General features: G+C 41.5%; 1 long non-coding RNA gene across 1 annotated transcript in view; it reads right to left on the bottom strand.

Moving 5' to 3' along the window:
- The window catches only part of LOC122815621, a 174613-nt gene that overhangs the window by 78365 nt on the left and 69479 nt on the right, over positions 1 to 26769 (bottom strand). The window contains exon 3 of the long non-coding RNA XR_006366973.1: positions 1263 to 1336. This is a non-coding gene — a long non-coding RNA (uncharacterized LOC122815621). The remainder of the gene's footprint in view (positions 1 to 1262; positions 1337 to 26769) is intronic.

The raw sequence follows: 26769 nt of genomic DNA, 5'->3' as shown, positions 1-26769 counted from the left end.
CAAATAATTTTACATATTATATTAAACTTTTATTAAAGGATTTTTGAAATTTTATATATAAAAATATGATTTACAAACATTGGATATTCATTTTATTTCCTATTGCTTATACAAAGGATGTTATCTCTCCTTCCAATCCCCCTAATATTTTGTTATTAAAAAAAAAACTTAATTTTTGGTTTCAGTTTATAGAAGATGACAACGTAATTGCAATAGAACATCTAATAACAAAATATGATTTAAATAGGACCACACGGCTACAATTTCAATCATATAGACAATATATGACTGATAAAATTAACTCAATTTGTCAAAGTTCAAGAACATCAATACCTAAATTAATAAAGTTATAAAGTTTTTGATTTCCTTTATTCATCAATATATAACTAAAGTATGTAAACTTTCAACTATATATAGAATAATTAATAAAGAAATGAAAAATATAATGGATAACTACTGGAATTATTCCATATCAATTAATAATAAGGCACCCTCTGTTCTCAATAAAAAACATAATTCTGGAATCATCTAGGCAGACTACATCCTCACTTAGATGGAGAATATATTTGTGGAAATTTATGAAGAGAGCTTTTTTCATACCTCATAAGTTGGAACTGATCAGTAAGGATAAGGTATTGTGTTGGAGATGCAAAACAGATTTTAAAGCTGATTGGTCACATGTTTTATGATTGCATAGCTCTGAAGCAATATTGGGGAAAAATCAATAATCTTCTTAAAGCACTTTTTACACATAGATTTATTTTGACCAAATCACTGATTCTATTTAATACTCCAATTCCTAATTGTATTAGGAAAAATAAATATCCCCCTTTGTGGTCTGTCTTAACAGTAGCTACAAAAACAATAACCAGAAACTGGAAATCTGAATAACCTCTTTATATGCAGAATTCAAGACTATTCTTACTGAAACTTATTTGGAAATGATGACTATCAAATCAAGAACTGTTAGAACATCTTTTTCATACAATATGTGGCCCAACTTAAAAACTTTATTAGATAAATAATTATATATTTCTTAATGAAATTGTTAATGTTTTATAGTGTTTTGTTATAATTTTTCTTTTAGACACTGATGTAAATACTTTAGTTGATTTTACTTTGATGTCTATTTGTCTTTGTTTGATGAGCAATTTCCTTATTGCAATTCTGTAAACAATTTGTATTGTCATAAATCTTAATAAAAATTGTTTAAAAAAAATTCTCCCATTTTCTTAGATATGGGAAACTCTTATATCACCTACCTCAAGACATCATGGGTAGGGATTGTCTTCTCATTTGTGTCCAGAATATACATACAGATATCAGCTTCTTCCTCCTGACCAAGAAAATGAGATATCAGACTGGCATACCACATTGGTGGATTTATACTATATAATCGCAGAAAGAGTCAGTGGAGGCAGCTACAAATTACTTTACAAGTCTCAGATAACGCAACAGAAAACCATTGAAGATATACAGCTTTGTGGTAGGTTAAATGGTCCCTTTTATATAAAAGGGAAATAAGTGTCCTTGCTAGCTTACAGTTTAGCTTTAAAATGATGAAGCTTAGAATGCCAGTATTGATGATTATGTTGCTTCCAGCTGGCTCTGTTGCTAACATAAAGTCCCTTTCAGTTAATTATTCAAGTTTATGGATGTTTTATTAACAGTTGCCTGAAGGGAATTACGATGTCCTGAGTATGGGCTGGATAATTATGAAATCCAGAATTACGCAGTATTTTATTTGTATTTTTTTCAGTAATTTAATACGTTTCTTCTTATGAACTGATGTATATTATAAGAAACTGGACTGTGTACTTACCAAACTTCCTCCAATTTTGTACATACTCCAGTACAAATGCTGTCTCATAAGTACTTTGCATTCTTTGCTGAATCTTATATATTGATTCCAAATTAATGTTGATAACATTGATAATACCATGGTGTTAATAATTACTGGTTGTGTGGGCTAATCTGTCCCACTAAAGCTAATAATAATTGAAAGGAGACCACACACCATGCTTTTCACTGTAGCTTAATTTTGGTATTTTCTTGTATAGCTGCATAGATTATCTCACATTTAAAGTTCTTTTTGTTTGCACCTCTAGGAAAGTGTGATCCAGCTTGCCAGCAGTTAGGAATGTCACACTTAATTATTTGACTGGTGTTAGACATTAATTAATATTAGTGAAAAATATTTATGTACTGAATACCATAATATGAAAAGCAATCACCATGAGATTGAACCTGATGTTACTTTTCAGAAAAACTCATCTTATCCTTTTGTCTTAAAACTATGATAATAAAGCAATATTTTTTGTTTACATATTACACAGGGATCCAGGTAAAAACACACCACAGGCAGTTAAAGGTAACTTGCCAAACTAAAACTTAATAGCAGATGCAAAGCAAAGCTTGTCCACCACAGGGAGGTTTAAAACTATTTAATACTAAAAATCAACAAGTATAAGCAAAACAAAAACACAGTAAAATGTGAAGTCAACTTAAAGTAACTTTAATCTCTAAAGAACACATTGATTTCCAGCCACAATGTAAAGTAGTGAAAAACATTTAATAATAAGTAAATTGATTACAAGAATGTAAATCAATAACTTCATTAAACACCAGAATTCAATCACCAGAAATATAAAATTAAACTGTAGGATAGAAGTCTATTATTCTAGAAAACCTCTATCTGAATAACTAAACTTTTTTAATCTTACAAGAAAATACTGTCCCTGAACTAATCTAACACATAACAGCAAGGCAAAGTGCAACTCTTCAGTAACAGGTGCTCTTAGCAAACTGCTTAGCACTTGACTAACTTCACATCTTAACTGTCTCAGCTGTCTTATTTTTAAAAATAACAGTCCAGTTTGAAAAAGTTATTTTTCCTGTCAATCAGCTGTTCAAATAATCACCTAGCAACCAGGAACATTCTAATGACATCAGCCACCGTTCAGCTGATTCCCCACAGTCTGTACTTTAGAATCTCCCTCTCAAACATGCGCAATTAGAAATGTATAAAACCACTGACAGATTCTTTAAACATTCTGTATAAACAGTGAAATACTCAGCATTTTAAAACTTATTTTTATTTTCAAAGTTAGGCATCCCCCCCCCCTTATGACTCAAGCATGATTTTCAAGTGACCCTTGAAAACTGATGCTTGAGAAAAATGAGTCTACCTGAGAATATTAACCCACTCCTCTCCTGGACAATCGATTCACATTGGCATTATTAACCCAACTGAGATGTTGTATGGTCATATCATATGCTTACAATCCTAAACTCCACTACACTAACTTGGTATTTTGCTTACTGACCCTATTAAGCCATGCTAAAGGGTTATGATCTGTGAGTACAGTGAATTTTCTCCCATAAAGATAGTGTTGCAGGCTTTTGCAATGCCCACACTATGGCCAAACACTCTTTCTCCACAGCTGCATAGCAATCTTCTCTAGGTTGGAGTCTATGGCTCAGCTATATCACTAGTTGCTCTTCTCCTTCTGTGGAAACTTGGCTGAGCACAGCCTCACCCTATAATTTAAGCATCTACCTGTATAATAAATTCTTTATTATAATCTGGGCTGGCTAACACATGAGGTCCTCCCTAAAATCTCTTTTAGTTTTCGGAATGTCTGTTCACAGTCTGTGGTCTACACTGCCTTCTCTGGTTTATTCTTCCTAGTTAGATCTGTAAGGGGTACAGCTATGGTACTGTAATTGGGCACACATTTCCTATAGTACCTCACTGCCCCTAGAAATGCTATCACTTGTCTCTCAGTAACAGGAACTGGCCATGCTTGAATAGCTTCCACCTTGACAGGTTCTGGCCTAATTTTACCACTTCCCACTCTGTGTTGTAAGAGAGTGACCTACGCCATAGACACTTGACACTTACTGGGTTTACTGGTTAATCCTGCCCTACGTAATCTATCCAAGACCTCCCTCACATGTTGGAGATGTTCCTGCCAGGAATGTCTGTAAATAGTGATGTCATCCAAGTATGCTAGAACATATTCCCCTGCTCCTACCAAGAAATGGTCTACCAGCATCTGGAAAGTTGTTGGGGCATTTTGCATTCCAAAAGGCATCCTGGTAAATTCATACAATCTATAAGGGGTTACAAAAGCTGACCTTTCTCTACCAGCAGAAGTGAAGGATATCTGCAAGTACCCATTAGTCAAATCAATAGAGGTCAGATATCTAGCCCCACCCAGCTGTTCCAGGGCTTCATCTGTCCTCGGCATGGGGTATGCATCTATTTAATTTCCATTAGTCTATGCAGAATCTCACACTACTATCCTTCTTTGGCACTAGCACTACTGGGGAAGCACAAGGAGTATTAGACTCTTGAATTACCGCAATTCGAGCATTTTCCTTATTTCTTCTTTCAGAGTCTGTTTCACTCTCTCAGGTACTCTACAAGGAACCTGCTTAATAGGTTTATGGAATCATGTGTCCACATGGTGCTGCACCAAGTCAGTATGCCAAGGTTTCCCTGTGAACAAATCTCTAATTTCCTGCAATACCATTTTTATCACTCAGACGTGATTAGGAGTTAACTGTTGCAATATGGTGATCTCTTCCATACAGGTGTCAATCCTAGCCTCACCCAAAAGATCAGTTACCATATTCCTTTCAGACTCTTCCTGCCATCCACTATGACTGCTCAATACTAGGGCCTCCTTGTAGTGATAAGGTTTCATCACATTCACATGGTACAGTTTGTGCCATTGTCTCCTACCTACCAAAGTTACCATGTAGTTCACATAATTGATTTTCCTCACCACCTCAAAGGGTCTCTCCCAAGTTGCTTGCAACTTATCATGTCTAACAGAAACAGGTAGCATCACCTTCTGTCCCTCAGCATACTCTCAGGCTCAAGCATTCCTTTCATATCACACCTTCTATTCTTGTTGGGCCACTGCTAGGTTCTCTGTAGTTACCAGTTTACCATCTACTAAGATAGGATATATATTTTGGTTATGATTTGGCACACTAGAGCTCCTTAAGTTTTGTCCAAAAGTTGAGAACATAAGCCCCTATAGACTCTTTGTAAGAATCACCCTCACCTTCCCACTTATCTCAAATTAAATCTAAAGGCCCCCTCACCATATGCCTGTATAACAACTCAAAGGGTGAAAAACCTGTAGATTCCTGTGGTAATTCCCTGTACACAAATAACAGATTGGGCAAATACTTGTCCACTCCCTTTTAAACTGCTATGCAAATGCCCATAGTATAGTCTTCAATGAAGAATTTAACCTCTCCACAAAACCATTAGTCTGGGGATGGTAGGGGGTGGTTTTTAGATGTTTCACCCCGCAATGCTTCCACAGACAAGTCAGCAGGTCTGACATGAAGTTGACACCTCGGTCAGTCAGTATTTCCTGTGGAAAACCTATGCTGCTAAAGATTTCTTGCAAAGTATTTTCCACCTTCTCTGTCTCAATAGATGACAAAGATACCACCTCAGAATATCTGGTAGAATTGCTTACTATCACTAAGATGTATTTCTTTCCTGTAGAACTTAAGCGTACTCAGGGGTCCCACAATATCCAATACCACTCTCTGAAATGACTCTTTGATAAAAGGCAAAGGCATTAATGCCTGCTTTATCAACTTTTTGCCACTGTTCAGAAGTCCTGCAATATCCTACCACATCCCTCAGAATCCCAGGCTAATAGAGATTTTGCATAATATGTCTCTTAGTACATCTTATGCCCATATGACTTGAGAAAGGAAGGTCATGTGCTATGGCTAAAAGTGGCAGACGGTAAGCTTTAGGCACTACCAACTGCAGTATTACTTTACCTGCTAGCCCACCTCCAGGAGTCCACTCTCTATACACCAAACCTTTGTTCCAGTATACAGACTCCCCTTTTCCTTGAGCCTCAGGTGCCTCCATAGCCGCCTCCCAAAAGCTTTTTAACATGGGATCCATAAGTTTAACCTGTCTCAACTCTACCTTTGTGACCTTCCCCAGCTCCCCTTCCACAGGAAGCCTAGTCATTTCTGACAGCTGTGCCTTGCTGTCACTCTGGGTATCACTACTCACCTCCGTCCTCACAGTCACCATGTTCAAGGAGACATCAGTACCCACCCACAGCTGTGGCTCACATTCAGACTTACTGCTACCAGATAGCACCTTCTCTGAAACAGCCACTGTGCCAGTCCCAGCTTCAGGTATGAGATCTTTCTGGGTCTCTCGCAGACTACCAACTACATGCCTTTCACCAAGCCTGACTGTGTGTCACTGCATGTACACAAGGTACTGCATCATCAAAGTTATTCCCTATCAGGACATCCACAGGAATATCCTCAAACACACCTACTTGCTTGCTTCCCCTTCCACCCTCCCAGTCAAGATAAACTCCAGTCAAAGGTATTTGGAATGGGGTCCCTCCCAACACTCTGACTTGAGTGGACTGCCCAAGCAAGTACTGTTCTTCCATAACCACTGCAGGCCTCAAAGTGCTTATATCAGAAGCTGTGTCCCTCTTAGCATTTACCTGTTTACCATCTACTAAGATAGGATGTATATTTGGTGATAATTTGGCACCACAGTTGTTTCTAAACAACTTACCACTGGCAATTTGTCATCAGCACTTGCTGACTCCTTCACCTTTTGTTTCACACCTTGCCTCAATGGACATTTGATTGCTATGTGTCCCCACTGGTTACGCTTAAGACATCTAATTTCTAACAGTGCACTTGGATTAGTAGCTTCCCATGTTACTGGTGTACTCTATGGAGTGGTTTAGACTGCCTCCCATGGGTTCTCTTATGTCCATGTACAGAACTGGGTATCACTTTTCTATTGAGTTGTGCTCTGCTTGCCAAGTACAGATCCCATTTTCTCCCCAAATCCTCTGCAGAGTTGCACTCACGGTCTCCTAACCAGACTCTCATGTCATCAGGCAAAGTACTGAGGGCATGTTCCCTCACCAAAAGGTCTGCCAGCCAGCTCCTCAACAATGGTGATCTGACACTCATTCATCCATCTGTGAAAGTAAGTACTTAAGCCAGCAATATAATAATGTACATTTTTATCTGCCTTGTGTCTATGTTCACAAAACTTTTTCTATACATTTCAGGTGTTAGTCTAAAAAATCTAGAAGGCAGTTCTTAACTTTAACATAATTCAAACAATCTGCATCAGACAATTTTGACATGACCTGAACAGCTTTACCATGGAGTAAGAGAGTCAGGAGACGAACCCAGAGCTCAGGGTCAACATCATATTGTCTACGTACCCGGTCAAAAATATGAATAAAACTATCAAAGTCATCCCAATCCCTATACCGAGGAAAAGGTTTACTGACATTTACAACTTCTGGGGTCCAGTTTTTCCCTTCCCCATTACATCTATGATGCTCTTGAAGGGTAAGAAGATCCACTTCACATCGGCACTGTCTCTCGTTTGCCTCAGCTTCAAAATGTCTCAGCTTTTCTGCTGATTTTAATTCAAGATGTTTGGTTTCCAGTTCTTGAGCTTCCAGTTTTTGGGCTTCCAGGCACAGTCTCTCTTCAGTCTCTTGCTGTTTAATCTCCAATTCATATTGACGCCATTTCTCCTCAGGCTCCAGTTCATATCAGTGCTGTTTCTCCTCAGCCTTCAGACGTTGGGTCTCCAGGCAGAGTTTCTCCTCAGTCTCAAATTGTTTGACTTAAATGGTGCAGTTTCTGTAACTCCAGATGGATTCTCAAGTCCTCCAAAGAGAAGACAGACTGTCTTGTCTCGGCAGGCTACACATCACCAACACCAAACTGAATATCCTCTGAATGGCTGGTCTGAGCTGTGTCTGCAACCTAGGCTGAAATCATTGCTTTCTTGGTCAGGCTGGCATGCACCAATCCTCTTGCTTTACACTCTTTAGCCAACTGGATCTTTGTCAGCTTGCTAAAATCTTCTGCTGACATCCTTATCTGCCATCCCTGACTATCTAACTAAAGAAAATAAATTAAACTGTGGTGGATTGAAATTCTGAATGTTTACCTTGTGGCTATCAAGAGTGCACACCTTAATGACAACTATGCACAGGCTACTGAAATTCAATTAACAATCTTACACCACTAGCACCAAATAATGTGACATCCAGCTATAGCCCACCAGACTGCCACCAATTAGATGTGACATCCCTTACTATCCTGGGTCAGTAACTAAGGAGCTTTAATCCTCACTTTTGACTCTAGTGTGAGACTGTGACTTAAATAGGAGTAATATTTCACAATTTTCCCCTAAGAACACAACAGGAACATGCTCAATAATCTGGGACTGGGCTATATATTTCTGTCCATCCCTAATGGAACTCCTTATTACACACTTCAGAGAAATGTGTTCCAGTTTAAGACCTCTGACACACTCACACTCAAAGTAAGTTTAAATCCCACACATCCAAACACTTCTGGGAAAGCCTGACATAGATTTCCAGCTGTGTCCCTTCCACAAAACAATGCAGTAATGCTGCCACCAATCAGAGTGGCTTCATGCCATTCTAAAGGGGATGTCCAATTATGAAAATTAAATATCAAAATAAATGATAGCTATGACCAAAAGTGGCCAGGCCTTCGAGGTGACCTGGGTAGTATCAAATAGGTATAAGCACTATCTAATCTCTAAAGAACACACTGATTTCTAGCCACAATGTAAAGTAATGAAAACATTTGATTGTAAATAAAATAATAAATAATAATAAATTAATTAATTAATAAAAATGATGTAAATCAATAACTTTCAATAAACACTAGAATTCAATCACCAGAAATATAAAATTAAACTGTAGCATAGAAGTCCATCATTCTAGAAAAACACTATCTGAATAACTAAACGTTCATAATCAAACTAGAGAATACTGTCCCTGATGTAATCTAACACATAACAGGAAAGCAAAGGCAGGCTTACAGTTTTTGGCAAGTTCTTTTTCATGGGTGTCCACTGACTGCAACTCTTCACTAACAGCTCTTCTTAACAAACTGTTCAGCACTTGACTAACTGCACAGCTTAACTGTTTCAACTGTCTTATTTTTAAAACTGTCAGAAGTTTGAAAAAGTTCTTTTTCCTGTCAATCAGCTGTTCGGATAATCATCTAGCAACCAGGATCATTCTAATAACATCAACCACTGTTCAACTGATTCTTCGCAGTTTGCACTTTAGAATCTCCTTCTCAAACATGCACAATTAGAAATATATCAAAACACTGACAGATTCTTTATGCATTCTGTATAAACAGGGAAATACTCAACATTTTAAAACTTATTTACATTTTCACAATTAGGCATGCTGGCATACAATGCAAGTTAATCTGAGAATATGCACAGATCTTCTGTCAGACATGCTAACACAGATGACAGTGTGACCAAGAAAGGATATGAAAGCACCATACAAAACATGAAATCAAGATGATCATATAATAGTTTAGAAAATCATATGGCATCAGATTTTAATTATACATTAGCCCCCGGATTTACTAATCTGCTGTGCAGGACTAATCTAGTCCTGCACGGAAGTGGCAGTTTAAGAGGAGGATGGCAATGCGCCATGCATATTAATGAAGGCACGCTGCCTAAGCTACAAATCCTACACTGAGCATGGATGAGTGCAGGGGGCATGTCTGAGAGCAGAGCTCTCAGAATAAACATGCCCCTGCAAGGTAGAACAGAAGAAAGTGTAAATAAATGAGAAAAACTACTCATAGGTGTCCGCATGTCCCCACCAACAGTCCCCATGTGTTCAACAGCAACAGTACATTGAAATAAAATGAAGAAACCCTTGTATTTATTTTTTTTAAAACCCCGAGTACAGCTAACCATAGGTGCGTGGGTTTGCCCATCGCTTAGCTACGGTTAAAGCAGCACTAGTAAGCAGGTTTAAGCACACATAAGCAGTAGTAAGCGTGTCTAAGTGTGTTTGTGTGGAAGTAAGCATTGAATACACAGATTAAGCAAAGTAGAAGCTAACTGAGTGTAAGAAACTGTAACCTGAGGTTAGTAGTGTTTACCATCGCACAAACCCATGCAAACCCGCTCACAACTGCTTTAAAGTGCCTTAATCACTCTGGCTACAATGGCCCATGTTCTGCCCAGCAACAAGATAAACGGTCTCTGTAAGGCTCAAACTAAGGATCCAGTACACTATAGGCACAGTAATTAACCACTAAGCCATCATAGCAGTAGATATGAATGAGATATCAGCAAACTAATCCTCACCACAGGAAAATCAAACCAAACATGTGAACTGAATCTCTGTACACTGAAGTGGTATAACCTGCTACATAACATAAATATGTGAAATGGAGTACTGCAGTAAGGCCAGATGTGAGGTGTTATTGCAATAAAGTGTTGAAGTTCCCAGGACCCCATACAGTGTACGTACATATGAATCAAAGATACAAGACACATATATAACATGTAATGAAGAAGACATCAATGCCAAAAGGCAAATGTCATGCAAATCGAATAATAAGCATCGCTAAGTGTTACACAGCACTGCTACCCAGACTACTGTCAGGATACTACCAGTGGGAGAAACTGTGTCAACCTGAAAAGTCTAAACTTAAACAAACACATGTTTGTCCCTAGAGGGACGACCCCAAAAATTCTGCTAAAAAGAGTCCTCGGGGTAACATACCATGCCTTACAGGTAAGCAAAGAAGGATATGTATGTTTGCAGACTGAATGTGTGGGAACCCTGAAGATCCATGGGATGAGACAACTTACAGGATGGGTCCTGAGAAGTGGGGAGTGGGCAATGTGTAGTGGTGTGATGAGATTTGGATGAAACCTGTGGGAAGGATGATTGATGTGGAGGAGGGAGGAGGTGGAGGGAATGATGGGTAAGACATTATGGGCTGAGGCATGCAGGGGTTGGACGGACCTGTTCTAATGGGACTGCCCCATGGATGTAAGTGAGAAAGGAGAGGGGGGAAACAGGAAGGTAACTGAAACATACCATTTCCCATGGCAAAACAAGTTATGAGTAATATGTATGTTGCATAACACATGGAATAACATATATATATATATATATATATATATATATATATATATATATATATATATATATATATATATATATATATATAAACTGGAGTACTGCTGCCATGAAAGAACATAAAAAATATATATATATATATATATATATATATATATATATATCCTGGCCCCTGGCTGCTGAGCTTCCCTGGCTCCGGTGTCCGTGCCTGAATCTTAGACTCCTGCCTATCCTGTTCTAACCCACCAGCGCCCTCCCAGAGGCTCTTGCCAAGAACACACAAAAAGGACCCTTACATATTCTACTAAGAGCACATATTGCTCCCTGAGCACAACTCCTATCAAGACTTTAAGTGAACTTAGACTCCTGCCTATCCTGTTCTAACCCACCAGCGCCCTCCCAGAGGCTCTTGCCAAGAACACACAAAAGGACCCTTACATATTCTACTAAGAGCACATATTGCTCCCTGAGCACAACTCCTATCAAGACTTTAAGTGAACTTAGACTCCTGCCTATCCTGTTCTAACCCACCAGCGCCTCCCAGAGGCTCTTGCCAAGAACACACAAAAAGGACCCTTACATATTCTACTAAGAGCACATATTGCTCCTGAGCACAACTCCTATCAAGACTTTAAGTGAACTTAGACTCCTGCCTATCCTGTTCTAACCCACCAGCGCCCTCCCAGAGGCTCTTGCCAAGAACACACAAAAGGACCCTTACATATTCTACTAAGAGCACATATTGCTCCCTGAGCACAACTCCTATCAAGACTTTAAGTGAACTTAGACTCCTGCCTATCCTGTTCTAACCCACCAGCGCCCTCCCAGAGGCTCTTGCCAAGAACACACAAAAAGGACCCTTACATATTCTACTAAGAGCACATATTGCTCCCTGAGCACAACTCCTATCAAGACTTTAAGTGAAGTATGTGTACTGCTTATATCATGTAGTACTAATAGACACTTCTACACCAGGTCGCAGTACACTTACCTGCCAGCCTAGCCAGCAGCCACAATCCCTCTCTCCCACTCTGGTTAACTAAATCCCTTTCTGCCTTCTATATTTTCTCCCTCTATCTTGGTCCATGATATCCCCTTCCCTTCCCTCCACCTGATAACTCTCTTTCTGGGTTCTGAACACCTGAGTGGTGCTTCTCTCCCAGGTCCATCCATCTGTCCTCACTCATCCTTATACACCTCCTCTCTACCCTTGTAAACCTCTTACCTTCTCTTACTGGCCTCCATCCATATATCCACCCTCCACTCCTTTCCCCCCTCAGTCTTCCTTTCTCTCACAATTCACTGCAAGCTTACCTTAGATTACCTCTTTTTCTGATTGTCTCCTTCACATTCTTCTCCTTTGCTTCTAGAAGTGCACAAACCTACTCATCCCCCAGGAAAAAACCTTCTCTCCTTCAGCCTCGCTCGCCTCTGGAACTCCCTACCTCCACCCATCCGACCTCTAACCACTCTACCTTCAAAAAGTCTCTTTTCTTATATCTAGCATCACAGTGGGAATGGTCTTGCTCCCACCCTACATAACTAACTCTACCTAATTTCTTTCAGTATTACACCCTACTTTTATTTAGTTACTATGTTTTGTTCTCTAATCTGTATTGATATTCACATTTGTTCTATTACTAGCATGTTTCTTTCAATGTATTAACTGTTATTATTGCTATTCTGTATTTGATAAGTTGTATTTTTATTACTGCCTACATAGTATTAATATCTCTCTGTACCTACATTGTCACTGTCAAATGTTGAATGTACATTTTGTCTTGGCGCTTTTCTCCCCAGGACTCCATTGAAAATGGGTTATTTTTGGCCCAATGGACTATCCTGGTAAACCAACTGCAATAAATAAATATATATATATATATATATATATATATATATATGTATATATATATATATATGTATATATATATATATATATATATATATATATATATATATATATATATATATATATATATATATATATATATATATATATATATATATATATATATATATATATATATATATATAACCTATAGTACTGCAGGAAATGCACATGTGAGGTGTCAGTATCATTATGCATAAAGCAGTAGTTAGGTTATGCAGCAAGAAGCAGGAGTAAGCATATGTCAGCATTAGTAAGTGAGTTTAAGGCTGTGTGCACGTGTTTGCATGGAGGTCAGCACTGCTCATTTCCGCTTACAGTGTGCTACACCCAGTAAGCTTCTAAATTGCTTAACCTGTGTAGGAAGTGCTTACCCTGATGCAAACCTGCTCACAACTGCTTTAAAGTGCCTTAATCACTCTGGATCCAATGGCCATTGTTCTGCCCAGCAACAAAATAAACTGCCTCTATAAGGCTCAAACCCAGAACCCTGTACACTATAATCACAGTAGTTAGCCACTAAGCCATCATAGCAATAGATATGAATGAGGTATCAGCAAACTAATCCTCACCACAGGAAAATCAAACCAAACATGTGAACTGAATCTATGTACAGTGTGATGTTAGATAACCTGCCACAGAACATAAATATGTGAACTGGAGTACTGCAGTAAGCATAGATTTGAGGTGTTATTGTAATAAAGTGTAGAAGACGCCAGGTCCCCATACAGTGTATGTACACATGATCCACAGACACATATATAACCTGTAATGAAGACTAAATCATTGCCAAATGGCAAATATAGTGCTAATTAACAATTAAGCAATGTGTAGGGGAGCCAATTCAATCTGTCTAGTGGTATACCTCTTTAAGCAGTGCCAACCTCATGTAAGCAGGTCTGCCCATAGCTTAGCCTTTTCAAAACTGGCCAATCACAGGGAAGTGTGGGAAAATGGCTGTATTTAAACCTCACAGGTGGGAATAATTCCCATAACTGGTTGTAGCTTCCTACTGCAGGCAGAATGGCTGATGTGGGTGAAGGCACTTGATTTAGAGTGCAGTGCTGGGGCATCCAGGAGTCAAAAATCATGGTATGGCTCCTGGTAAATCACCATGATCAGAGACTACTGCAGGGCCAGTACCAGGGCTCGCAGTATAAAATGGAGACCTGGGACAGTCTCGCATGTGACCTCACCAGTGCCACAGGTATCCCCTGGACTGGTGAGCAGGTCAAGCACCACCATGCTGACCTGAAGTGGGAGAGGGGGGATGTACTGGAACAGTGAATCCAGGAGTCTAGGCAGATGCCCAATGCCCCAGTACTGAGTAAGTACTCATTCTACTAAGTAGTAAATAATTGCCTAGCTTGTGTATACTATGGATAGGTATGGCTAAATATCACTGCATTTCTCTGACAGCTGCAGATGAGCGGGCTGCGAACCAGCAAGCCCATGATGTTAGGCTGCAAAGGCTGTGTCACGAGGCAGGTTAGTAATCAGTCTGCATGTAGTGTCATAACAAATAAATATAAGAGCCTTAGAAAGTATTGCACCAGTAGAAATAAATGTGAAATAGTCTGAGAATAAAGGTATAACCCCTGGAGTGCTTCTGTTTACTCTTCTCTCATATGTTGGCAATCTGTTCCATACTATAAATAGTGCTGTTGTATCTTAAGCAGTGTCACCCACACTGTGGTATGCAGATAAAATGGGCATGAAGTCCTGCATAACAATGCTGGAAGTGCCAAGAGGTCAGTCATATTGTACAAGTTAGGGAGACTTAGAAAACAGTTGAAAGCTTTACATCAATTCCCAGATAGCACAGTGTACTATGACGTTAGCTATAATATTTTGTCACACACAGCAGGGGTTTGTGAGTGCTACTAAGTTGTATACATAATCATACCCCACAACTGTACAGATTTTGATACAATGTTCAGATAGAAAGCTGCATGCATAATTGCACCCAACAGTACAGAATTTGCTAGAATGTTCAGATTGTAAGATGTATGTATAGTCATACCCCACAACTGTTCCAATCTGTCCAGCATGTCCAGATAAATGGCTCATATCACCAGCTTGATACCCTGTTCCCCTGAAACTCCAGTGTGATGATCCAAGAAATGTAGGCAGCTGTCAATGACATATAACTGATAGTCAAATGTGTACATAGTCAGAGAATTTATATGGAAACAAACCTGTCATTCTAGCACCTCACCCAAAGTGTATGACAGCAATTCTCAACATATGTTGCATTAACACCGGCAGCCTGTCATGCCTGTATGTAAAACACAGGGTACGTATATAATAATTTATAAACATACCAGTGTACAATATAAGGCCATTGTGTAGTGTAATAATACATGTAAGGGAAAGACCACTGCAGTGGCTAAGAATGTTGGGAAAACAACAAGGATATATTAGTTGTTAATTGAACTCTCTCTCTCACCCTACCATATGTGCATAATAACCCAATGACACTCCTCAACTGGTATGTGTACACTCCAAATTTTTGTTGGGACATATGTCCTAATGGTTTATAAATATTCACATTTGTTTCTATGCATGTGCCATGTGAAAATACACCCATATTGATGGCCTTTTGCCATCAATGAAACTTGCATGTTCCTGTAATGGCCACTGTTGTTCCATATATGCATGTGTTCTGCTTGCTCTGCAACTGTGTTAAATCTGGTGTGTTGGATTAATTGGAATACCTATGCCTGCTGTTATAACTAATCCTGAATGCTGTTGACTGTTACTAACCCATATCTGTCAGAAACTTGTGACAACACAGCTCATATGGGAAGGCCGGTCCCAGCAGACCCACCTGTCCCACCTCAGCTGGCCATGGCACCGGGCACCAGCATATCTGGAGCCCAGCCTGGGACCTCCTCCTCCGTGGGCTCTGCCCCACCTTCGGGTGGAACTGCTGCAGGGGTTGGGGCTAGCCCCCCCCCTTGGAGCGGGCACGGAGTGGAACCTGTCAACCATCAACCGGTCTGGGCCCTGGTGCATAAGGAGCTCGATCTGGAGTATTGAGAGTGGCTACGCCAGCTTGAGGGCCGAGTGACGCCATTAGAGGGTGAGCCTGCCCCTCCTTTAACAACCCCCAGCACAGCCACCTTCTGGGCCGTGAAGATGCAGTAGTGACAGCCCATGTGTGGGGACCTCAGTCCCACTGTTTTCAGTTGGGGGCTCATGGGCTTGCAACTTCCAAACACCGCTCCCCATCCAAGATGTTTACCCCCACATGTGTCATATACTGCCCCTGTATGCATCTTGAGTGTCTTGTCTGTTAACATACCCAACCTGCCTCCCCAAATATACCTACTATCCCTTCCCAAAATTCCACTCTCACCTGAAAAAAAAAGGGCAATATGTTCCCACAAAAAAATCTCGCCCCATACATAGCTGTCCATTTCGCACACGTGTCCACTGGACACATGTACTCTGGTCTAATTGGCATCACAATGAATATATGTTGTCCTCACCCCTCTCCCAGGGGTTGAGGGTCCAAATGTATCTGCAAATATAGTGTATATGCACAGCTGTTGCTGTAGAAGAAATGGGCAGCTAAGGACCTTTCCTATACCCTTCCTGCACATGCCTAGCTATTTTCCCTACTGTCTTTCCCTCTTTGTGCCCCATTTTTCACCACTTTCCTATCAACCCCTTTTTCTTTCCTTTTAAAGGAATTAGTGCGGGGGTAAGCGGCAGCAAGCACTGTTAAGCAGCGGTAAGCGGGTTTGAGCGGGGATAAGCTATGCCTACACAGGTTGAGAGATTTGAAGCTAACTGACTGTAAGAAATCATAAGCAGAAGTTGGCAGTGCTTACCATCGTGCAAACCCATACAAATCTGCTTACAACTGCTTAAAAATGCCTTAATCACTCTGTAGCCAATGTCCCTTGTTCTGCCCAGCAACAAAATAAACTGCCTCTCCAAGGCTCGAACCCAGGACCCTGCACTCCATACACAAAGTGCTTTACCACTAAACAATGGCACATATACATAACCTGAAGTTTTCACAAACATATCATGCAGCACAGTCAATCAACAGTGCAGGAAATGTATTATTATCACACCACACAACCTGTTAATGCAAGAAGTCTGGACAAAGTATGCCACACTGTGGGTACAAATAGGGATATATGTCAACTAATGCTCTGATACACTTAAAATTTGTTAGCTACACAGTTATATGTATTATAACACATATGTAGAAGGAGATGAAGTCTGAAACACAAAAGTGTTGGCACTAGTTACTGACTTCAATGCTGCGATCATCCATGACAATTGCCAAGTGAATGAGGAACAGGCCAAAATATGAGCCGAACATGCATGGACATATGGAGAGATATATATCTGTAAATGTAGACAGATAGACAGCTATATGTAAATATATATATATATATATATATATATATACATGACTCACAGATAATCATATAACATCAATTGTATACAGATACATACATATGTTCTTATGTATAGATATATATATATATATATATATATATATATATATATATATATATATATATATATATATATAGTCATATGAGATATATATAGGTACATACACATATACACACACAAAAGGTATCAGTAGCCATACATATGTAGAAGTAGTGTGGAAGTACTGGGTGCAAAGTATATCCCTCAGCCACAAGCCCTTCAACTGCCACCTGTGAAATATGTAGTGTGGCAACCATTTCCACAAATGAGAATACTGACATTAAACATATACCCACCCACAATTCAAAGGACATGACACGACACACAGGTATGCATACACAGATAACCTTTATTCGTGTAGTATGCAATAATGTATGCCAGTATTGACACCATATAAGGTTTGAAATATGTAATCAGTGATTAATGCAAGCCCCACACAAAACAGTAGATGCAAGCAATGTGTATATATACCATACTATGTTGTCCAGGCCAAGGCCTTCAATTAGTAGAACAGTAGAAACAGGATTTGCCTTCAGGACATAACAATCAACAATTACAGATGTAGTTCAACAGCCTCCAATTACACCCTGTAGTCAAGCCCTAGGGGGGAAAGTAGCACTTGTGTTAATGTCACAGTATCTTGTACATAACATTGCTTAACCTAACATCTCACTATTACACTGAATGACCCTTGTCTTAAGTTATATCCCTGAAAAGGTGTCATAGCCTAAGTTAATAGCATAGAACCCCTCCATTAAAGGCTGTACAAGGGCAAGGAACACTGTGTACCACACACTTACCTCTTTAATGTACAAGGGCACACATGTGTTCTCCAGCTGTTGCCCCCATATATATGGACTTGGCCCAACAGTTAGTGTGGGAGTCCATGACATGACTGGGATGATAGCAGTAATGCTAGTGGTAAATAATGATAGGCCATTACCTAACAACCCTTCCTGTATCATATCAGGACAAAGACTGGCATATATATGGAGGACAGAGGCAGGAACATAGGGCCATATCTGGATTATTGCTGTTACACACCCTGGAAATTGCTGGTGTTACAGGATTTATTGCAGCATACCCCTATGCAGAGATATGACATTGAAATACAAATAGATGTAGCCATGTACTGATAGCACTCAACAGACAGAATGCCACAGACATATCTGGGACAATACCCGTGTGGTGCACAGACAAAACCTAACAGCCAATCCCCCTGGTATCATATGGATAGGCCCACAGTTGAGAGCTATGCAGACAGACAACATTCCTTGAAAAAGTACCATGTACACAGAAATCCTGTAAGAACAGCAAAATACAATGCACATGACAACACTACTCACACTGTCTGTAGGTCTGGAACCTTACCAAAATGTGGATTTGAACTGTGTCTGCAGGTTCTGCTGTAAGAGGTATTGCTACCTGCTGTCAGTAACACTGATGTCCACACACAGGAAGGATATCATCCGTACTGGAAAGGTGAAGGGACAACGCCCACAGAAGGCAGCAATTTATAGTACAGGGTTGCCATGACAGTGGTTATCTGAAGTACTACACAGCAGGCTGCATGTAATTAGCAACTGGTGGACACTGACTTGTGCAGAGGTCACCACCTGATCATGTGCAATACCAACAAAAGCATGCTGCAATTTATTCAAACCAGCTCAATCACTCTACTGGAGAGACTGAGAGAGAGACAGAGAGAGCGAGAGAGAGAGAGACAGAAAAACTAATTCAAGAAAGGTCACATAGCTCAGGGTTGTGTTACAGTGGAAAAATATAGCAGGTATGTGAAACAGATATTCATTTACTTGCATGTAGTATATGACATAGAATAATAGGATGTATACTGTGAAAGGATGTATATGTTCCATCAGTACTTGTACCTGTAATGATGTTCTGCTCAACAACTGCACTGGACAGTAGTGTCAGTCCCTGTGGCAGTGGGACATACCTGTCAAATGTGCAGACCAGCAGTGAATGGCAAAGATGTGACACATGATATCTGTTTTCTATAAATCACTGTGGCCAACGGCTGGTGGGGGTATTAATACTGCCATGATAGACACATGGGTGAGAGACCACACCACCTGCAGGACAGTCATGTTAAAGTGTAGCATAGCATGCCCAACTGCCATAGCAGTATAATATGCTTATCTAACGTTTGTCACCATAAGTACCTACCTAATGTTAGTCTGTGTTCATATGTGACACCTGTCTGTGTTGCAGCAAGGCAGAAGAGTTCAGCAGTGAAGTAAAGAGGGTTACATGAGTGTGGTCCAGATGTTCGTAGGCACCTCACATACAGATACATATATGTGGATACATATTCACAGCTGTGTATGTCTACAGAACCTCAGGCAGTTATACATTTATATAGGTATATAAACAACACATAATGATATCTACACATATATGCACATATGTATATATATACATGTATATATATATATATATATATATATATATATATATATATATATATATATATATATATACATACATATATATGTGTGTGTGTCTGTGTGTGTGTATGTCTACATATATATAAATATATACATATATATATATATATATATATATATATATATATATATATATATGTGTGTGTGTGTGTGTGTGTGTGTGTGTGTGTGTATGTCAATACATGTCCCCTGCCATGACGTGTGAGAGAACATCACACATAAATACACAATATACCTACACACCAGTATATGGCTGCAAGATGGAGTGTGGAGTGTGGTGTGTAACCCATGTTGGGAACACATTGCAATTGTATGAGAAGGTGGGCTATGTATGTTGGTGAAGGGTATTAGCCACATATTGGTATGTAGGTCTGGTTGGGTGACAAACAAGACAGCATACAGGGCTGGTATATGACACATGTGGTGGTTAAACACTGCGGACGCGTAGTTACATTTGGAATGTGGAGGCCATTGAGCCCCCACATGGGAACAAAGGGAACATGGTGCCCACCCATGGACAGTCACGACAGCATCTACATTTACATAAAGGTGCCTGGGCTGTGCGTTGGGCAGGAGGGACATGCATGTTGAACTTTGTGTATGTGTACTGCATGCCTCCAGGTGATGTAGCACATACCCCATGTTTCTGTGGAGCTCCCTATGCCCAAGACCCTCGACCTAACTGGGTGGCAGACATATGTCTGTGTGTGCTCCATGGGGGGGGGGTCACCATCCCCTGAGGTGGTTCCACATGAAGATAGAGATGGAGCAGTAGATAATGAGGTTCCATGGTGGGTCACAGATGTGATGTGGACTGGTAACATGTGTGCATTAGGTGGGAGTAGTGTTCCTGCTGGCAAATAACCCATGCACATACTGGTGTGTAACTGTCATGGAACATATGTGGGCTGTAATAGTCCACACAATCCCAGAACATGTCCAACAGCATGCATAGGTGTCCCCAATATCACAGACTAGCAGTTGTGTAGCAATCACATAGCAGGCCTACCACATGCATATGTGGAAACATAGTGGCAGTGACAATGGCATGCAGGTGAAATACCCTGCAACAGCCCAGCAACTCTAGTTTCCCCACAGGGAGCATGTCTATAAACACATAGCAGAAAGTGTTGTACAATACAATATATGACCCAGTGGTACATATACCGGAGACATACCAGTAGCGTTGTGTGAACATTATGTTGGAGCTGATATGGTGGCGGGAGACTGATATGTGTATTGCATTATGGTAAACTTGACATATGAGTTGCTCAGACATATTTCCATCATTATGTCTTTCAGGGAGTATGGTGCACCTGAGGAATCCCACCTACAGTGCCACTGAGGATGAAATTATAATCACCAGCATCATCCAGAATTACCAGCTGTTGTTCTCATGGACAAGCCAAGACCAGCAGAAGAGAACAGCCATGTGGAATGATACGGTCCGCATGGTGAATGAGGTGGGGATTCACAGACATACATATGAGCAGGTCCACCACCATTGTAGTGACCTGCTCTGCCATCTACATTGCCGTGCTGCTGCAATGCGGGGTGACCAGATTGCAACAAGGGGTGGCCATAACATCCACTCCCCCTCACCAGAGTGGAGGAACTGCTCATGAGCCTGGTAGCACCCGCCCGCCCACAAGAGCTACAGACTTATACAGTCATGGAGGTGGGTGCTACACACACACACCAGACATAGAGCATGCAGGTAAGGTTCCAGGGCATATTAGTAGACTACTGTTGTTTATGCATCTGTACAGGTAGATCATGCATATATGAGATGTGGGGTCTGTTGCTGTGTAGTACTGATAAGCAGTAATGCATAATCTGTAGTACTGTGGACTTCAGCTGTTGTATTGTAATATTGCAGCCACCCTGTAGCAATGCCACAGCTGTGGCCACTGACATCAACTCTATCCCATCTCAATGTAGGTACCTCTGGGATACCAGCAAGGCAGTGGTCGGATGCCGGTGAGTATGGTTTAAGGTTATGTTTGGCAATTCACTGTGCATGTCATAGCTAAGGTGTAGGCCATGTACACATCTAGCACACCTACCCATAATGCATGCTGTACATGTGCACTGACAGAGCACACCCCTCACTAATGGGATTACTAGCCTCAAACACATGCAATACACAGTCCATCTCAGACAACTGTGGCTACACTCCAGTACACATTGCCCAGGCACAGCTGACATTTGCCCAACATACACATCTATGCCATACACAGAGCAGTTGAACATGCTACACATAAAGACATCCCACTCCCTCTGCAAACACATGCTCCAGGGTCCTAAACCTCATTAACACATTACACAGAACATACTGGAGGGATAAGGCCCTGTCCTGGGGAATCCCCACACTCTGGAACGGACTACCCATACATGTCAGGCAATGCTACTCATTGCCCCTCTTTACAGAAACACTTGACAACTGGATGGGAAATGGGGAATTCACCCTGGGTAGTATGTCTGTGCCACAGCCTGACAGGGGCACAGGGGAATAACATTAGTGGGTGGTCCATGGCTGGGAACCCCTTTGGCTAGGCTTATGTAGGCCCCAGGACCAGTAGACCAGTACTCAACTATGAACCTATGTGTACCACAGGCAACATCAGCCAGGGCTCAATCATGGTCAATAATGGTCTCTACACTCACCATAGGTACAGTACATTGTGTCTGTGGTTGGTCTAATGGTAGTCTATCACTCATACATGCACCACTGATGATGACATCTGTGAATTCACATCAAGCAGTCACTAAACACGTGTCCACATGTGATCCAGAAACACACAGAGGCTGTGAGCAGCAGCAGAAACACAACTGACACACAGATACACATCCTGCAATGGTGTGTACACTTGTAAGGTATGGTGCACAGTACATGCCAGAGTGCTGAACAGATGCACGGCAATACTGTGGACATGGGTGAAGTGAATTCCAGGGGGAGGGCCATCACCTACTAACAGAAGCCATGCATCACAGCCATGTATAATGTTGGTAACAGGGATTGACTACAGTTGCACTGCATGCTGTTGAGCGCCACATGTCCTGCATGCTGACATGTGTGTAATTACAGGTTTATGTGTTATACTGTACTGCACCATCACCTGCTATTGTGTGTGTTATGGGGGTGCAGGAGCTGTCTGTAGTGCTGTCTGGTGGAGTGTATGGGTTGCCATGTATGTCAACTGCATGTGTGTATGTCTGTGTGTGTGGCCATGTCTGCACACACATGTGTGTGTTTGTGTGTGTGTGTGTGTGTGTGTGTCTGTGTGTCTGTGTGTGTGTGTCTGTGTGTGTGTGTGTGTGTGTTTATGTACTGTTTACCAGTGATGTACAGGTCTTACAGTCTGTTTCCTGTTTTCCCCTCACAGGTGGTGAGGTGGGGCTGGGTCCCACCTACAGGGAATCTGATGTCACTGATACAGACAGTGACCATGAGGGTAGGTGTGCTGAGGCACAGGAAGGGTCATCAGAGGCTGCCGCTGGGCCACCAATTGACAACCCACACATATCCACCCCATCCATGCACACAGTCACACTGCCTCTATATACCTCATCACCATTGGCCTTAGCTGAGGGACAGTCTATGGTTGGCATTGGCCAGGACAGTGTGGTATCTATGGCACATGTGTCAGGACACAGCAGCCATAGCCAGATGTCTGGCAGGGTGTCATATAGGCAGATGCTCAGGGGTGCTCATCAGAGCACTGCTGGTCCTCATGCCCCTGGCAGATGTGTCACATCTATCTCAACCACAAGCATGTTCTAGACTGTCATGGAGGCACAGGCATGAATGGAATGGTACACCAGGCAGGGTCTAAGGATGCCGAGGGCTCATCACACCTCTGCAACTGACAGCATCCGTGACCTAGCAGGTGCCATCCGTAAATACACCGAGGTCATGGATAGACGGTGGGGTGAGACATTGGATCACATCCACAATGTCATGTCCATGCATCAGGACATTGCGGAACGGTTGCGACAGCCACATAGACATATGTCAGCAACACCAGCAGCTGGAGGTTGCCGTTGACATCCCACCAGTCACAGCCGCTCCCATAGTGGCAGTACCAGCCCCAGCACAGTGGGGGAGGGGGTGCTGTCCAAAGTCCATCATAGCAGACCACGTGCACGTTGCCCTGGCCAGTCCAAGGAGGGACTTGGATCCAATGGATGTCTGTCAACCTCAAGGGACAGTACTCGATCTGGCTTTGTACCTGATACTGCCTGTAGCACCCCTGCCAGGCACAGGTCCCGTGTCCATGGCCAGAGATGGTGAACTGCAAACCCTGCCAGATACAGTCTGCAGCTGTCTCACAATTCCCTGTATAGGGCAGCCACATGGAGGAACGGTGTGCATGCAAGACACACACACATAAACAACAAACCTAGGGCAACCACATACCTGCACACACGGCATCACCAGTGGCCCATAACAGTACTCAGCCCCCTCAAACACACACACACACACACACACACACACACACACACACACATTGTCAATTGTATGGCTCAGCCTAGGCCTCTGGCAAATCAACAACACACCCTGTGCATATGATGATACCTGTGCCACTCCCTGACATCTGGAACATCATTGCAGGGACAGACTAACATGGTGCTGCTACACAGGATGACTGTACAACAGTGTAGCAATGGAATGATATGTATCATGTTGTCAGCAGTAAAGTGAAATGCTAATATCTTGGAAGGTATAGCTGTGCAGCCATGATGCATCATAGCTGTAATTAACAATGTTGTATTGTTGTCACCATTATCTATTCTGGTTGTGTTGTGTTTGTCCATGTGCCACATGGCTGATGGGTGTAGTGGTGTCAGCAGGCCTTCTGCAGTGGACACCAGTAAGTGTAGTGGGTGGTGCACATGCCATGGCTGGGTACAACACACAGAGCCTTTGGTATGGATGCAGTACAAGTACAATACTGTACACATGGAGGTATGTCCCCATGCAGGTAACACATCTGTTGCACATGTAATCCCACCAAGACAGGATAGGCACAACCACACATTGCTATATATGCAGTCTGCAATGTGGATGACATTGAACATGCTAACAGCAGGGTGTATGTCCCTCTCCCCACAGTACTGCGATCCTCACCTAAGTAACATGTGTGTGCCAATGTTGGTGGCATAGCCCTACCCTTAAGAGGGTGTGAGGCACTCAACTACTGTGAATGGTGTAAACAACAACTAACAACCTGATTACATACACTGTACAGTATTACAGACAGCTATGTGGAGGGATAGATGCAACAGTAACTGCAATAATGGTGGATGCATCCACAACAGCTACACCCAGTGAGTTATAGCAACCCCAAGTAGTGCTGCACACCTCTACAGTGTAGAGGAGGACATTAACACATCTATGACCTGTGAAGGACTGTATATCCATGGGATGGCACCTGTGGAATGTTGGCATTTGCCAAGTAGCCCTGGTGGAAACATATTCTGTGAATGGGATGGGTAGATCCCTTAACAACTACACACATTCCTACATGTGGGATGGTGTACAAAAGCCTGCTATGACCTACAAAGGCATTGTGCACCTCCTAACCCTCATCTACACCTGTCATGATTGGGTAAAGGAGGTATACCAGGTTCAGGGTGAATTCCCTGCCTCTGACAAGTCCAACATTGGTGGGGTCCCGTGTGTTAAGATTACCAGTGACATTGCCCAGGGGTTCATTGTTGATATGTTCCATGTCCCTGCAGACCAGGGTCATCAGGCTACTGGGTGGTAGTTCCCAGATGACATGGTGGATTTGTGGTCATCCTTGTCAACATTGGTGAATCCATTGTCAAGTGTAGGCCTATTGGATCATATGAGGGATCCCAGTTACTTACTGCACCTGCCCAGGGGGTTTCCCCCAAGCATGACATGTATGCTAGCCTGACATCCTACAGGTGGGATGGAGTACTGTTAACACATACTGCCCTTGTCGTGTAGGGTCCTGGTTATGGGATCTGCTAAGGTTGGTATTGCATTATAGGCCAGACGTGTTTGGCTGTGGGAGGGGGTTGCTATCCATGCCAGATGTATGTTGTTTGGGTCTCTCAAACCCATCAATGGTGCATGTGGACATATATGTTGTGGTTACTTTCCAAGTTTCATCTACAGATGTATGTCCATATATACCTATATTGATATATATGTGGTCACCTTTGAAAGGGATACAATCATTTCTTTGAATGGCCCTTTCTACAAACCGAAAGGACAAATCCGTTATTTCTTATTGCACCTCAGTTCAAAACACAGCAGTTCTAAAGGCACCTTTGTTGACTCTCGAACTGCAAGATGGAATACATATCGCAATGTAGGGGGGAATGCCCCCTGCACCCCCCCATCTAGGGGGCTGGGCTGCCCACAACCACCCTACTGTGATATACTAACTCCTAGTTTGTAGTACAGTGGGGATAGGCAAACATTCCCCATCCCCACTATAGTGCCATCCGCACCCAAGTTGCCTAATCTGCAATGAGAGAATGCATAGTGACATTCGTACATTGCACATTCGATGCATGTATTGCAAGATTGTCCAATGTTGAGAACATACTTTTGGCCTTCCAGCTTTCAGACACATGGATTTCACCCTTTGAAAGGTGAGCCATATATATGCTGACATATGTGCATTCCTAGTGCTGTATATATGTGGACATATAGGTGTATACATATATATCTATGGATGTATGCGTATCTATGTACATATGTATTTATATATATATATATATATATATATATATATATATATATATATATATATATATATATATTTCTATACCTATATCTACATATATAGATATGTTATATCCATTTAAAGATGATGATATATATATATATATATATATATATATATATATATATATATATCTATATCTACACACACACACACACACACACACACACACACACACACACACA

Source organism: Protopterus annectens, chromosome 11.part0 (assembly GCF_019279795.1).
Source record: "Protopterus annectens isolate FY-2018-M chromosome 11.part0, PAN1.0, whole genome shotgun sequence".
Classification (NCBI taxonomy): Eukaryota; Metazoa; Chordata; order Ceratodontiformes; family Protopteridae; genus Protopterus; species Protopterus annectens.
The sequence above is the reverse complement of the archived record's forward strand: the minus strand, read 5'-3'. Positions and strand labels throughout refer to the sequence as shown.